This window comes from Puma concolor, chromosome E4, assembly GCF_028749965.1.
Source record: "Puma concolor isolate L17-30 chromosome E4, mPumCon1.1.hap2, whole genome shotgun sequence".
In the NCBI taxonomy this organism is placed as follows: domain Eukaryota; kingdom Metazoa; phylum Chordata; class Mammalia; order Carnivora; family Felidae; genus Puma; species Puma concolor.
In genome coordinates, this window is record NC_141683.1 from 11439558 (window position 1) to 11453685 (window position 14128).

The following is a 14128-nucleotide window of genomic DNA, read 5'->3' on the forward strand; positions in this document are numbered from 1 at the left end:
ACACTGTTAGGGAGATTTTTCATTATCAAACATGCTTGGGTTTTAGCCCTGTGCAGCATTTGCCTCCAATCAAACTTACTATCTCCCTTTCTCAGTTTGGCATGGGAGTGTGAGTATTACAAATATCTATATTGTCCCAGCACCCTATAATGGTATTACAATGACAATTTTATTAGGCCCATAAAAATTTTGCAACTTCCCTGCAGCACACTGTGATTTCACCAACAGTTGTAAAAGGTCTTAAATTATATTTGTGCAAAATTGAGATGAATGGGTTTGAGCATTAATGCATTTCTCATTGTGTAATAGGGACTTTTTCTTCCCTCTGTCTTTGCCAAGTACAGAGAAAATGCTATCCCACTCAACTATTTGTCAACTCCCCTTAGAAACATTTAATACTAATAAAATTTATGGATTCAGTTTCCAAAGGATACTGCCAGCAGACTTCACGATTACTACATCAGTACTTAAATACAGCCATTGTTCACCTTATAAAAATCTATATGCAGCCTGACAGGTATAAAATGTAGCTTTGTATGCTGAGTCAGCATCAGAGAGTTTTTTTGGTTGAAGCAGAGTTCATGAAATAAAAGTAAATGTGTTCTCAAGTCAGTGAGGAAAGATTGATCTGAAAACATTCCCCCAATAAATATGAAACTGACAGACTATGATACTTATGCCCCTTCTCAACAGAAAAAAAAAAAATCATAATAAAGTATGATTCCATTGACTCCGTAGGTAGGAAATAGGTTCCTTAATTTTAAAGGTTTTATGTATGCTCACGCATAAATGTTAAGCATGAGCACGTGAATTACAAATTTTAAGTAAAGTGCTGCTACCTTTCAGATAGGAAGATTGTGCTGACAGGCCCTTTGGTTTGCATTTCTAGAAGCTGTAACGGCTTTGCATCTATGCCTACCCTCATGCATGCTGTCCTTCGCGGGGCCTGACTCTTCAAGCCACAACTAATTGTTCCCTCCCAAACCCTCCACATGTATCACTTTCTAATTTGTACCATAGTTATTCATGGACAAGCTTTCTCATTCCTACAAAATATGATCTCCTTATTTTATGCATCTTTTATCTTCAGCCGAGCCACGCTGACTTGCAGATAATAGGTGTTTATCGTGTACTTGCTGAATTAACAAATGGAAAAAAAACGAATGAATGAGGCGTCTACCGTACAAGCTCTGCAATCTGTAACCCGTAAACTAACCAGTTCATGAAAGTAAGGAATTTACAACTGTGAGGTCGCCATATATGTGTATATGTGTGTGTGTGTGTGTGTGTGTGTGTGTGTGTGTGTGTGTATCAGTGTGTGTTAAGCTAAGGGGTGAGGACACAGAGGAGGAGAAGACAGTGGGCCCTCAGCAAGTGTGTGTACCCCTGGAGATACATGCTTTCCAAGGCACCACTGGCATGGATAATGCTAAGAGCATTTAGTTTCTCATCCTCAACTTCCATATCTGTTCTTTTAAAAAGGCGTCTGCTTGAGGAAATGTCTGGAGTTGAGACTTCCTGTCAGTTCTCCCTTCCGCTGGTTGACAAAAGACAGACGTACTTCTGACACTGAACTTTATGATCCTGTGTTGTTCTGAGGTGTAGACCCCCCACCCCTTGCCTATCAAACAGACCATTAGAAATACTGGCATCTGTGGAGGCTTCTGTGTCCATCAAAGGCACCATAAACCAGTGAGAGGGCCTCTTGTATTTCCCTATCTTAAGCATACATTTATAAAAGCAAAATGTGGCATCGGCCACAAGGTATTATCAACCCATTTGAGATGTTCTGAATTTAGATATGTTTTAGAGTGGAAAAGCAAGGGGGATAGTTTTGTTTAGTGACCTTATCTTTTCCATTTCCCCACTCTTTTCAAAAAATGCATTGTTCCTATAATAAATATGATATAAATATAAGTGTAAATGTATTCATAAATATAAGTCACATAAATATAAATCAGCTGTGCCCTTTTATACCCAGATGCAAACTCATAACAAGCCTCCATGCCTTACTTAGACATCTTAAAATAAGAATTCACGAGTGAATTCATGAGTGTCAAAAGTAAGTGAAAAGTAACTGAAAGTAAGTGAAAAGTAAGTGAATAAACACATTTATCGGAATTGAAGTATGAAGTTAGGCTTTTCTCAGTTAATCTGATTTGGAGATTTGGGGTTATGTGGAAGATGGTTCTCACAAACTAATGAAACCACACACGCAGCTCCAAGGTCTTGATAAAAGTACATTTAAATTTGTGATGGGATAAAGTAATCTTACACAAAAATATTATATGGGATAAAAGAGGTATATTTGAGTCCACATTATGTTCATTCCTTCAACATCTTCTAAATATATTAGATTAAACAGGTGCCTCAAAGTGAAACAGTACAGGTATAATTAATCATCTTTTTTGAATGGGGATGCGCTTCAAAAAAACCTGAGAGATTGGAAAAAGACCTAATTGAATTGCCATCTGATGAGTTATCAAAAATACTTTTTGATGACAGATCTCTTATGTGACTTTTAGCACTTAATTCAAAAGGAATTCATCCCCATCTAATTTATTGTGCGAACAAGACATCTCATGCTAGTCTATTAAAATGAAAAATAGAAGTAGAATTGATTCCAAACTTCATTTCAATCTGGCAATAAAGAGAACAATTGAAAATTAAATATTTCCTATCATTAGAAAAGGCACTGCCTATAAAATTTTGTATGACTGTATGAATAAGAATTATGAATTGTCATATTATAAATAATTATAAAATTATGACAGAATCATGGGGGTTTTTTTTGACTGGCTAAGCACAAATAATGACTGTGCTAATTGAATGAAGATGATTCAATTCAGTAGAAATTGTTTCCAACATGGGTCCTTAGGGTCACAGGCAATTTAAATTAAAAATTAAAATTAAACATTTAATTGTATAATGTTGCCAAGAAGAATTATAGGGTGCTCCACAAATGACTTCCAACCATGAAACTATTATTTAACTAGGATAAACTTCTGTGAGGGAAGTAGAACTGAAGATATAAGTTCAAGGGAAAAACAAGGAACAATGTAGAGATTCCAACTGTTATAACAGGGATTATTTATGTATTTTTAAGTAGATGATGGTAGAATCACATTGCTACTTTATGTAAAACCCCACTGGACATATTTGAAAGAGTGATGTAATCACTTGTATTAACTGTCAATACTGGCAACATACAAGAACTTTCCTTAGCCTCAAAAAGTTAAAAATAGAACTACCCTATGACCCAGCAATTATACTACTAGGTATTTACCCAAAGGATACAAAAATATAGATTCAAAGAGGTTCATGCACCTTGATGTTTATAGCAGCACTATCAACAATAGCCAAATTATGGAAAGAGCCCAAATGTCCATCGATTGATGAATTGCTAAAGAAGGTGTGGTGTGTGTATATATATATATATATATATATATATATATATATATACACACACATGTATATATATACATATATATATGTATATATATACATGTGTGTGTATATATATATATATATATATATATATATATATATATATATATTGGAACATTACCCAGCCATCAAAAGGAATGAAATCTTGCCATTTGCAATGACATGGACAGAGCTACAGTGTATTATGCTAAGTGAAATAAGTCAGTCCAAGAAAGACAAATACCATATGATTTCACTCATATGTGGAATTTAAGAAACAAAACAGATGAATATATGACAGTGGGAAAAAAAAGAGGGAAACCAACCATAAGAGACTCTTTATGATACAGAACAAACTGAGGACTGATGGAGGGGTGCTGGGTAGGGGTGAGCTAGATGGGTGATGGGCACTAAGGAGGGCACTTGTTATGATGAGCACTGGGTGTTGTATGTAAGTGATGAATCACTAAATTCTACTCCTGAAACCAATACTGCACTGTATGTTAACTAACTAGAATTTAAATAAACATTTGAAAAAAAAAAAAAGACATTTCCTTAGTATTGTTTAACTTATGCAAAATTTTAAGTGCCAGTATAAAAATAAGCAAAGAGGCATTTATTTCAATATTCTTTTTTAAAATGTAAGTTAAAAAGCTTGAAGTCCACTAATTTCAAGCCAGTCCCTATGCTCGGAAAATATCCCATCTAGTGGGAGAGCAAAAACACATAGACAAAAATCAGTTGACAATAAATAACACTTGGCAATCTAGCTTTCATTTCTTTTTTCTCCTGGGGGCTGAAAGTGCAAATCAGACAATGATGTCTGGTCAATCCATTCAAGAACACTTCCCCCAGCCGTCTCTGGGCTGGTCTTTATGCCAGATGCTGGGGATATAAAAGTTAACAAGACTAGGATGTTACCCTAATAGAGCTTCACAGGCTGATGGGTGAACTTTCAAGCATAAAACATACAGACCAGGAAACAGCCTAAGAATTTCAGCCATTTAGGGGCTCATGGGTAGCTCAGTCAGTTAAGTCTCCAACTCTTGATTTCTTACGGTTTGTGAGTTTGAGCCCCACGTAGGGCTTTGGGCTGACAGCGCGGAGCCTGCTTGGGATTCTCTCTCCCTTTCTCTTTGCGTCTCCCCCACTTGCTCTCCCTCTCTCAAAACAAACAAATCAATCAAAACTAAAAAACAAACAAAAAAAAAAGAATTTCAGCCATCTAAATGGACTTAAAAAAAATAAGCAAAGAGGCATTTATTTCAATATTCTTTTTTAAAATGTAAGTTAAAAAGTTTGAAGTCCACTAATTTCAAGCCAGTCCCTATGCTCAGAAATATCCCATCTAGTGGGAAAGCAAAAACACATAGACAAAAATCAGTTGACAATAAATAACACTCGGCAATCTAGCTTTCACTTCTGATCTTTCTGGGCAATGTTGATCTTTGATGGGCAATGTTTCATCTCTTCAAAAGATGATAAAACTGGTTTCATGTGCCATGTTCATAGCAGCATTTATGCACAATTGCCAAAACGTGCTAACCACCCTAATGTTCACCAACGAGTGAATGCATTCCCAAAAGGTGATATATACATACAATGGAATATTATCCAGCCTTAAAAAGGAATGAAATTTGATACATGCTAAAGACGCACTAAGCCAGATACAAAAGATAAAAACTGTCTAATCTCACTTATACAAGGTACCTAGAGTAGTCAGACTCCTACAGACAGAGAGCAGAGTAGTGGTTCTCGGGGTCCCGGGGGCAGGGGTAGAGGAGGAATGGGGAGTTAATGCTCTGCGGGTAAAGAGTTTCAGTTGCGGAAGATGAGCAAATTCTGGATGGCGATGAGGGTTGTACAACAGTCTGAATATACTTAATGCCACTGAACTGTATACTTAAATGGCTAAAATGGTACATTTTATGTTATGTATATTTTACCATAATATGAAAGGATAGTATAAATGAATTAGTCAGCTGTTTCATGACACATTTCTTTCAAAATACATGCACTAAGCACCCCTACATTCAGGCACTGTGCTGCTCGAACACAAAGACCAAAAGATGACTCCCATCCTCGGGAGTCCCTTAATCTAGTCCTGTTTGAGTGTAAATCCAGATTCTGCAGCCAGGGAATATGAATTTTTAATACGGGAGCAAACAGATGAATCATGGCCCTGAATTAAGTAAACTTGAGCTGGGCTTCTGCAGCCCGAGTATTCATTTCAAGCAAATTAACCAAAACACTAATAAATGCATACCTTTTGGTCAGATGTCTCTACCCACATGCACCATTTTTTTAAGTAGCAATTAGTCTCACAGCTGGAATTTTCAAGAATAACACCGACTTCTAAGCCTCATGATACAACACAATAAGAAGTTGTCTTTAAAGTGGTCAATAATTGCGTTAAACCAACTTTCTTTAAAACTGTATGACGAATGTCCAGTCAAAAATAAAACATAAAAAATTTGCCCGTGTTTAACTCAAATCAAATGAACTGGAAAACTGCCAAGTCTTGCTTTGTTTTATGCTCTGTAGAGACAGGCTTAGTCCCTCAGTCCCTCATCTTTTCAACATTTGTGGAAAGTAGATCGCTCATGAGTATTATTCTCCCCACGTAGATGAGGGGAAAACAGTTCTGTTCTTTGGATAAAATGAAAATGTGGTAGTAAGATACTCCCACCCAATTCCCTTCTTAAACAAAACAACAGTAACAACCAACAGGGGCATCAAATGTCACTGCAGGAAGCAACTTCAGAGATAATCAATTCTTTCAAATCCGAGACTGGGAAACGGAGGCTGAGGGAAAGTAATTAACATCTCTGAAGGACCAGAAAGGCAACAACACAGATGATTTTTTTTAAGTTTATTTATTTATATTTAGAGAGAGAGGGAGAGAGATCACTAGTCAGGGAGAGCGAGAGAGAGGGGGAGAGAGAGAGAGAGAGAGAGAGAGAATCCCAAGCAGGCTCCCCACTGTCGGCATAGAGCCCAATGTGGGGCTCCAACTCATGAACTGTGAGATTATGACCTGAGCCAAAATCGAGTCGGACACTTAACCGACTGAGCCACCCAGGCACCCCCAGCACAGATGATTTGTTTAACCAGTCTCCTGGTACCCAGTTCTGTGCTTTAATAACTTTATCGGCGTGAATCTAAGAGGTAGAAAGTGGAAAGTTCATCCTAACCATTCTATTACTTAGAATCACATAGAGCAAAGCATATAAGTAATGACTGGTTTCCGTTGGTGGTCGATTGTGTTTATGACGTTTAGCATCAACACCAAGTCTGTGCTCAGAGTCTGGCTTGGCTGCTCTCACACCTACCAATTGCTATGAACTTGGTGAGGAAGATCAAGGGTGACAGCAACTAGCTGACCATCCCAGCATTTCAGAGGTCTTTCCCAGAGCGACACTCTCTCCTGACAGGAGGACATTGATCATCTGTGTGTTCCAATTACTGGGGGAACAGGGTAGTCAGCCATAATAAGCCTGTGATGTAAAGGCGAAGAGGAGGAGAAAGACAGGACAGAAAGGGCTGCCCAACACCCCCACAAATGTGCACATACTAGAGAAAGCTAATTTCCAGAATACACTGGGGAGACGGGACGGGATGTAGAGATTTTCTACATGCCCTCCCAACCTAAATCCCACTTGCAAAATGGAGTGTTGTAAAAATAGACTTCAGGATAATGGGGGCCTTGTAGTTGGGGGAACAGGAAGGTAGAGCTGACCAAATTTAGAAATAATAAAGACTTTCACAGTGAGGTTTTTCTATGTTTTCTGATTATCAATGACTACTCTGATTTTTTTTTCCTTCTCAATATTCTCTACAGTAAATCAGAAACCACATGACTCTTTTTTTCTCCTGCTATAATTTACAGAGAAGCAAGAAAAACAAATGATACTGACTCAGATTCCAAAGGACCCAATAGGATCAGATTTCCAGGCAATAGTTGTGAATAGCATTTATCCAGGCATATAATTTTGTTCAATATGTTACTGTGTGTGTGTGTGTGTGTGTGTGTGTGTGTGTGTGTGAGAGAGAGAGAGAGAGAGAGAGAGAGAGAACCAACAAACAGAGGATGGAAATAGGAGGCAAAGGGAATAATAACTTTAGTTATCTGAAGAGAGGTATTTTTTTATGCTATACCCAAATGCTATAAATCCCACTATGTTGACTCGGGGCTCAGGAAGGAGAAAAGGGCGAGAAAGCAAGAAAAGAAGGAAGACAGGAAGGGAGGGCGGGGGGGAGGAGGGAGAAAGAATAAAGAAAGAAGCTAAGAGAAAGAAAAGAAGGGAAAAGCCTCACACTTGAGTGAAAAACTACCACTTACTTCAGAGAAAAACAAAGCGGAGGCCACATGTTGGGGAGTAAATGCGTTTCCACATGTGAACGCCAATATATTATTGACTTACCCTGAGTCATAAATATGACAATTTGCCTCATTTCATAGTGAGGTCAGCTCAGCCCAAATAAGCAGCTATCCTCTGCTTACTTAATGTTCCTAAATATGAGCTTTCCCCAAAGCTCTCCGCGCATATAATATAACACCATGTGCATATGCAGTGGGGAGGAGGGATCGGGGAGGTGACAGAAAGCAAGCTGTGAACACAAAGATACTTTTAAGCTGAATACTTGTACATGATATATAGAACAGAAGATCGTCCATCATGGTTATTGAAACTGTGACCAGCGAAGCTATAAACCTGACACGAAAGAAGAGAAAATATGACTTGTTAGGTTGAAAAAGCACCAAAGAGGGAATTATAAAAGGGAAAATTTCATGACAAATTAGTTTGTATTTTTTGTTTTCATTTCTGACACATGGAAGGAAATGCTATATGTTTGCTTAAGGAAGTGCAAATTTCTCCACTTCATCCATTTAAAATCTTCACCCTTAGGCCTTTGTACTGAAGCATAAAGTTTGGAGACCTTAAATAGTCATAATGCTTCCCTGAAGAATTTGGCCTCAGAAACATATTGCAATTCAGAAGGGCTAAAAAGGAAAACCGTTTTACAGCAATTCTGGCGGGGGCTGCTTAGGACGACTCATAAGGAGCATCAATCCCTTCTCGTGGTTTCTTTACCATATTTGATGAAATATTAGATTCAATTGGAACAAGAGGCTGAAGGAAGAAGGCCATAAACTTGGGAACAGTGCTGTAAAGCACAAGCGTGCTAACGTGAAAGAAGTTTCAGACTTGGGGGCGAGGGGAGGAATGCCCAGCGGCTTGCTCATAGAACCGTCGTGGGTCATGCAGTGTGGGCTGGAAAGTTACAGACCCCGAGTGCCAGTCTGGTGCTTCGTACACATTCCCCTTCTGCAAACCACAATTGGGGGCTGATTGGTAACAAAGCCCCCGCTGTGGGGAGCAAGTTAAAGGGGAGCAAATAAAAGAAGAAAGCTCGAATTCAAGAGAAAGTCCTGATAATCCCCTATGTTACAACGTTTTGCAGTCCCCGTGTCAGGGGTGGGGACGTGGCGGGGAGAAGTAGAACATACAGGTAAGACAAGATGGTAAGAAGGAAACTCTCCCAAAGGCAATAAAATTACGATAACACTGTATCGGTGGGACAATGGCACAACCTTTCAGTTACCACTTCCATTTAATTTTTAAAGATGTCAGTCTTCCTAAAGATCTGCCAGAAATGCATCGAATTCGAGAATCAGAATCAAAACCGTGACAAAACATCCTGACCTGCAAAATACTTCGAAAATTTAGCTGAGAGAATGCACAAGCAGAACTAGCTAGGAAAATTCTGAAATGGAAGATGAATGGGGGGAGAGGGGGATTACTTTCCCTAGCAGATACTAAAAATAATTATAAAATGACTATACCTAAACCAGCCTAATTTTAGGGCAGGAGTGGAACTGAGTATATAAACAGTACCAAGGATATATGCAAATTTAGTGCATACCACACATGGGGTTTCAAATCAGTGCAGAAAACAAAAAAGACAATGCATGCTTAAAATGACGTCAGAGCAATCTGCTAGCCACTTATAAAATAAACTGCTGCATCCCAGCTCATTCCTGATTCCGATATAAATTTGAAATGAAGCAAACATGTAAGTTTTTAAAAAATGCAAACATAAAAGCACTAGGAAAATACGGCTGAATACTTCCATACTTTTGTGATGGAGAAAACTGTTCCAAGCATGACAGAAAATTCAGAAACCGGAAAACATAACGTAACTTTGCTGCATAAAAATAAGATAAAATACTGTGCAAAAGAGAAAACACAAAGTTAAAATACCAACCACAGACTGAGAAATACACACGAAGGTGACGTTTTGTATATTTATATTAGAAAATTATATTTGTAAAAATACATCAATGTGTTTAAGTTAATACGCCTAATATACAAAGAGCTCTCAGAAATCAATAAGGGACAATGCAAAAATGCAGGAAGAATGTGTAGAAGCAATTAGCAGAAGAAACACAAACAGTCACTATAATTTAAGAAAAATATTAAACCTCACTATTAATTAAACTCAAGGAAAATGGAGAGAGACATCGTTTTTTACCAATCTGATTAGCTATGATTTTTCACACAATTAAAGTATCATTGAGAATCTACTAGTAAATGCTTCTTTGTACCACTTCTCATCACCTTTACGGCTACCAACAAGTCCAAAAACTAGCCCTTCCAGCCTCCTGCAATAACCTGGAGATTTCACCTTTGCCCTGCTATAAGCAATTCTTATAAGAAGCATCATTGGAAAACATAAATCACATAAATTTAGGGACGTGGATACTGCCTGTGGGGGGGTTGAATTCTGGTGCCGCTTGAGCAATTCATCTACTTGTTCTGTGCTTCAGTTATGTCGTGTGTAAAATCGGGACGATAGCAATGGTATCTGATTCTTGCACTGAGTGGATTAAACGAGTTAATACATGGAACATTCTAGAACAACATCTTGCATAGAGCCAACGTTACCAAGTACTAGTGATGAGGGAGGGGCTGCCCACTGCTGCTGATGTTAATGGAAATGGTGCCACCCCCCTGCAGGTTATGTTCCCATGGCATCACATCAGACTCAGGATAAAAATACAAGATGCTCGTCACAGCCTAGGGGGCTTTACTTCATTTGGCCCCTACCTATCTACAATCCAACCTCTGGGCCTCCTTCATTCAGCTGCAGGCACCCTACCCAACACCTATACACCCTTCCGTCTTTGTCTCCTTGTATTTACTTTTTTCTCACCTACACAATTCTTTGCCCAGACATGGCTCATCACCTCAGACCTCTGCTCATTAGAGCAGCGATTTCCCTGACCACTCACTCTGAAATAGTCCCTGCCTCCACACCCCCACCATGATGAATATTCTTATACATGATAGATTAAAGCATAAATTAATCATACTTTCCAGGGAGCAATTTCACTACATGGGCTGTAACTTAAAATGAGCATTCCTCTTCATCCAGTGATCTCGCTCTTAGGCAAGTATACTAAGGAAGTACTCCAACAAGTATGTGAAGATTTATACATGTTTTTCATCAAAGCAAGGTATATAATAAAGAAAAATTAGAAATGACCTAAAATCTTGTTGATAGGTGCATCGATTATCAATTTGCTGTGAAAGCAAACCACCTCAAAAGTTGGGGATGTTGGGGCGCCTGGGTGGCTCAGTAGCTAAGTGTCTGACTCTCCATTTCAGCTCAGATCATGATCTCATGATTCATGAGACCGAGCCCCGTGTCAGGCTCTGTGTTGACAGCACGGAGACTGCTTGGGATCTCTCTCTGTCTCTCTGTCTCTCTGTGTCTCTGCCCCTTTCCTGCTTGCACGTGCGCTCTGTCTCTCTCTCTCTTTCTCAAAATAAATAAATAAACATTAAGGAAAAAAAAGTTGGTGATGTCAATCATAACCATCTGTGAAGCTAGTGAGATATGGGCTGGCTATGGGGGCTGGGCTTAGCCAGCTGGTTCTTCTGGTCTGAGCTGACCTTACTCCTATGTCTGCAGTTAGCTGTCAGCTAGGCTTGTTCACGTGGCAATTTGACAGGATTCCTAGAGAACAAATAAAAGTATGCAAGGCCTCTTGAGACCTAGGGCCAGACCTTGCAAAACATCAGTTCTACTTTATTCTTTCAGCCAAAGCAAGCCACCAGGTGGGCCCAGATTCAAAAGATGGAACAATCGACCCTACCTCTTCATGGCAGAAGCAGCAAAATCACACAGCAAAGGAGCATGGGTATAGGGAGACATAGAAAATGGTGCCCGTTTTGCCAAAATAAGGAAATGGTTTCATTAATTACGGTAATTATTCCATTGGGCTTTTCTCCCTATTAAAACTGATGATGTTGAGCTCTATCAATTCATTTGGAAAGATGTTTATAGCATACTTACAAATGAAGTGTATTACAGAACTTCTGATTTACATGCTACATGCAAACACATTTATATCATAAAAGATATGGGAAAGGATGTTTTCCAAAGTGTTAACATTGCTTAGCTCTCAGTAACAGAATTTGTTCTTCCTTTCTTCCTTCCTTCCTTCCTTCCTTCCTTCCTTCCTTCCTTCCTTCCACCCTGGCATCTTTTCCTAGGGTAAGGTGAATAGACACTACACCTAATGCCTCATTCAACAGCAAGTTAGTCTAGACATTTTCTTATGTCAGCAGAAGAGCAAAAGCATTAGCAAAAACTTGCAGATGTAGTTCAATTCTATGCTTGCATCAAAACTACTGAAGCAAGTTGCATGGCCAAATTCAGAATCAAGGAGCGGGGGAATAGTCCCCCCTTCTTGATGGGAGGAACTGCAAAGCCCCACTACAAAGGGTATGGATGGGAGGAGGATGAAGGAATTGGGGTCATGAGTGCAATCAATTATCACAGGGATAGAGTGGTGATCTAGCTGGGAGGAGAGGGCTAGAGGATTTTGAGGATTTTGTCCTGAAGCTGTGCTTGCACGGCAAATATATTGTCTTTGCTTAGAAAAGTTATTTATTTAGGAATTGATTGGAGATGAATGGGGAATTATGAGGGAAAGTATCCCCAACTACCACAGTTTGACATCCATGTCTGCTCAGTGTTACTATAAAAATAAATGAGATAAATTTTAAAGGGTTTTGAAAATCTTGATGCTATGCACAAGTGAGCACTCTATGTTGATTTCTAATTGCCAGTAAATGTCTTCTGGGCTTCCTTTCTTTTCCTTTGAGTATTCAGGCAATGCAAAAAATCATTTCAATAATCAAGTGAGCCAAAGATGTTGGGTAGATAAATCTGTTGCTACAAAAACAAAGACAACATCACATAGTGTCTACCAAAGCCAAACATAAATTACCTTGGGGAAATTCACAACATTAGTATCTATAATTGAAATTTGGCTAGATTATTATCATTATTCCTTCTAAGACTTGCATTTTATGTCTATCAAAAAGCTTGGTGATATTTAAAAGCCATAAATTGCATCAAACTATTGCTTTCATTAACATGAGTCTCTTCACTTACAAGGATTCAAAAATGAGTCATTCTTCCTTGAAATGCCTCCAGTTGCTGTAGCAGCTGTAAACTGTAGGAGTTGATACTCCTTAATAGTGAGGTTAAAGAGTCACTGAGTCCCACCCTTTGGAAACTACTTTGGCTACAACTCTCATATGAAGTTCAAGGCCTTCATGATGAGGCCTAAAGCCTTTAATTAATCTATTTGCGTCTACAGCTCCTGTGGTCCCTGAGTACCCCACCACTGCATAGCAACAACCCCTTATATTTACTAGTCTCTTTCTCCGAGCAGCATTACGCATGTTTAGATGTTTTACCCAGAGTCCAGCTGTGGGGGGAGTGGGAGGGAAACTTAGCAAAAATCTCACCAGGGAAGTTTCTGCTGCCTAATAGGAAATATAGAGATTCTTTACAAAGCCCTCTAAGATGTAAAAAGTCTCTCCCTTTCCCCCAAAGAATCATCTAGCCATCGACTGCTTGTCTTTTCTGTTCATTTTCTGTCATTGATTAATTCAACAAATATTTACTGAGCACTTCCTCTGTACTAGACCTGGTGATAGGCACTGGCAGTAAAACCCATGCCATGGGTTGAAATAAAAGCCTAGGCAGACTTCTCAAACTAGTTCATCCATCTTATAACTCAACAAAATCCATCACATTCCCTCTTCCTGACACACTTTTCCTTCAACTGTTGCAGAATATAATGAGTAAGGTGCTCCACTCTCCTATTCCTTGTATGAGTAGCCAAGGTGAGCTCTGGATGAGGCAATGGCAGAGGTATGCTGTGTCTCACATCTGTCCTTTGGATTTGCTTGTGTTTATTATAGTTGCCTTTTCAAGAAAGAAAGAAAGAAAGAAAGAAAGAAAGAAAGAAAGAAAGAAAGAAGAAGGAAGGAAGGAAGGGGAAAGGAAAGAAAGAAAGAGAGAGAGGAGGAAGGGAGGGAGGAAGGAAGGAAAGAAGGAGAAAGGAAAGGAAAGGAAAGGAAAGGAAAGGAAAGGAAAGGAAAGGAAAGGAAAGGAAAGGAAAGGAAAGGGAAAGAAAGAAAGAAAGAAAGAAAGAAAGAAAGAAAGAAAGAAGAAAGGAAGGAAGGAAGGAAGGAAGGAAGGAAGGAAGGAGAAAGGAAAGGAAAGGAAAGGAAAGGAAAGGAAAGAAAGAAAGAAAGAAAGAAAGAAAGAAAGAAAGAAAGAAAGGGGGGAAGAAGGAAGGAAGGAAGGAAGGAAGGAAGGAAGGAAGGAAGGA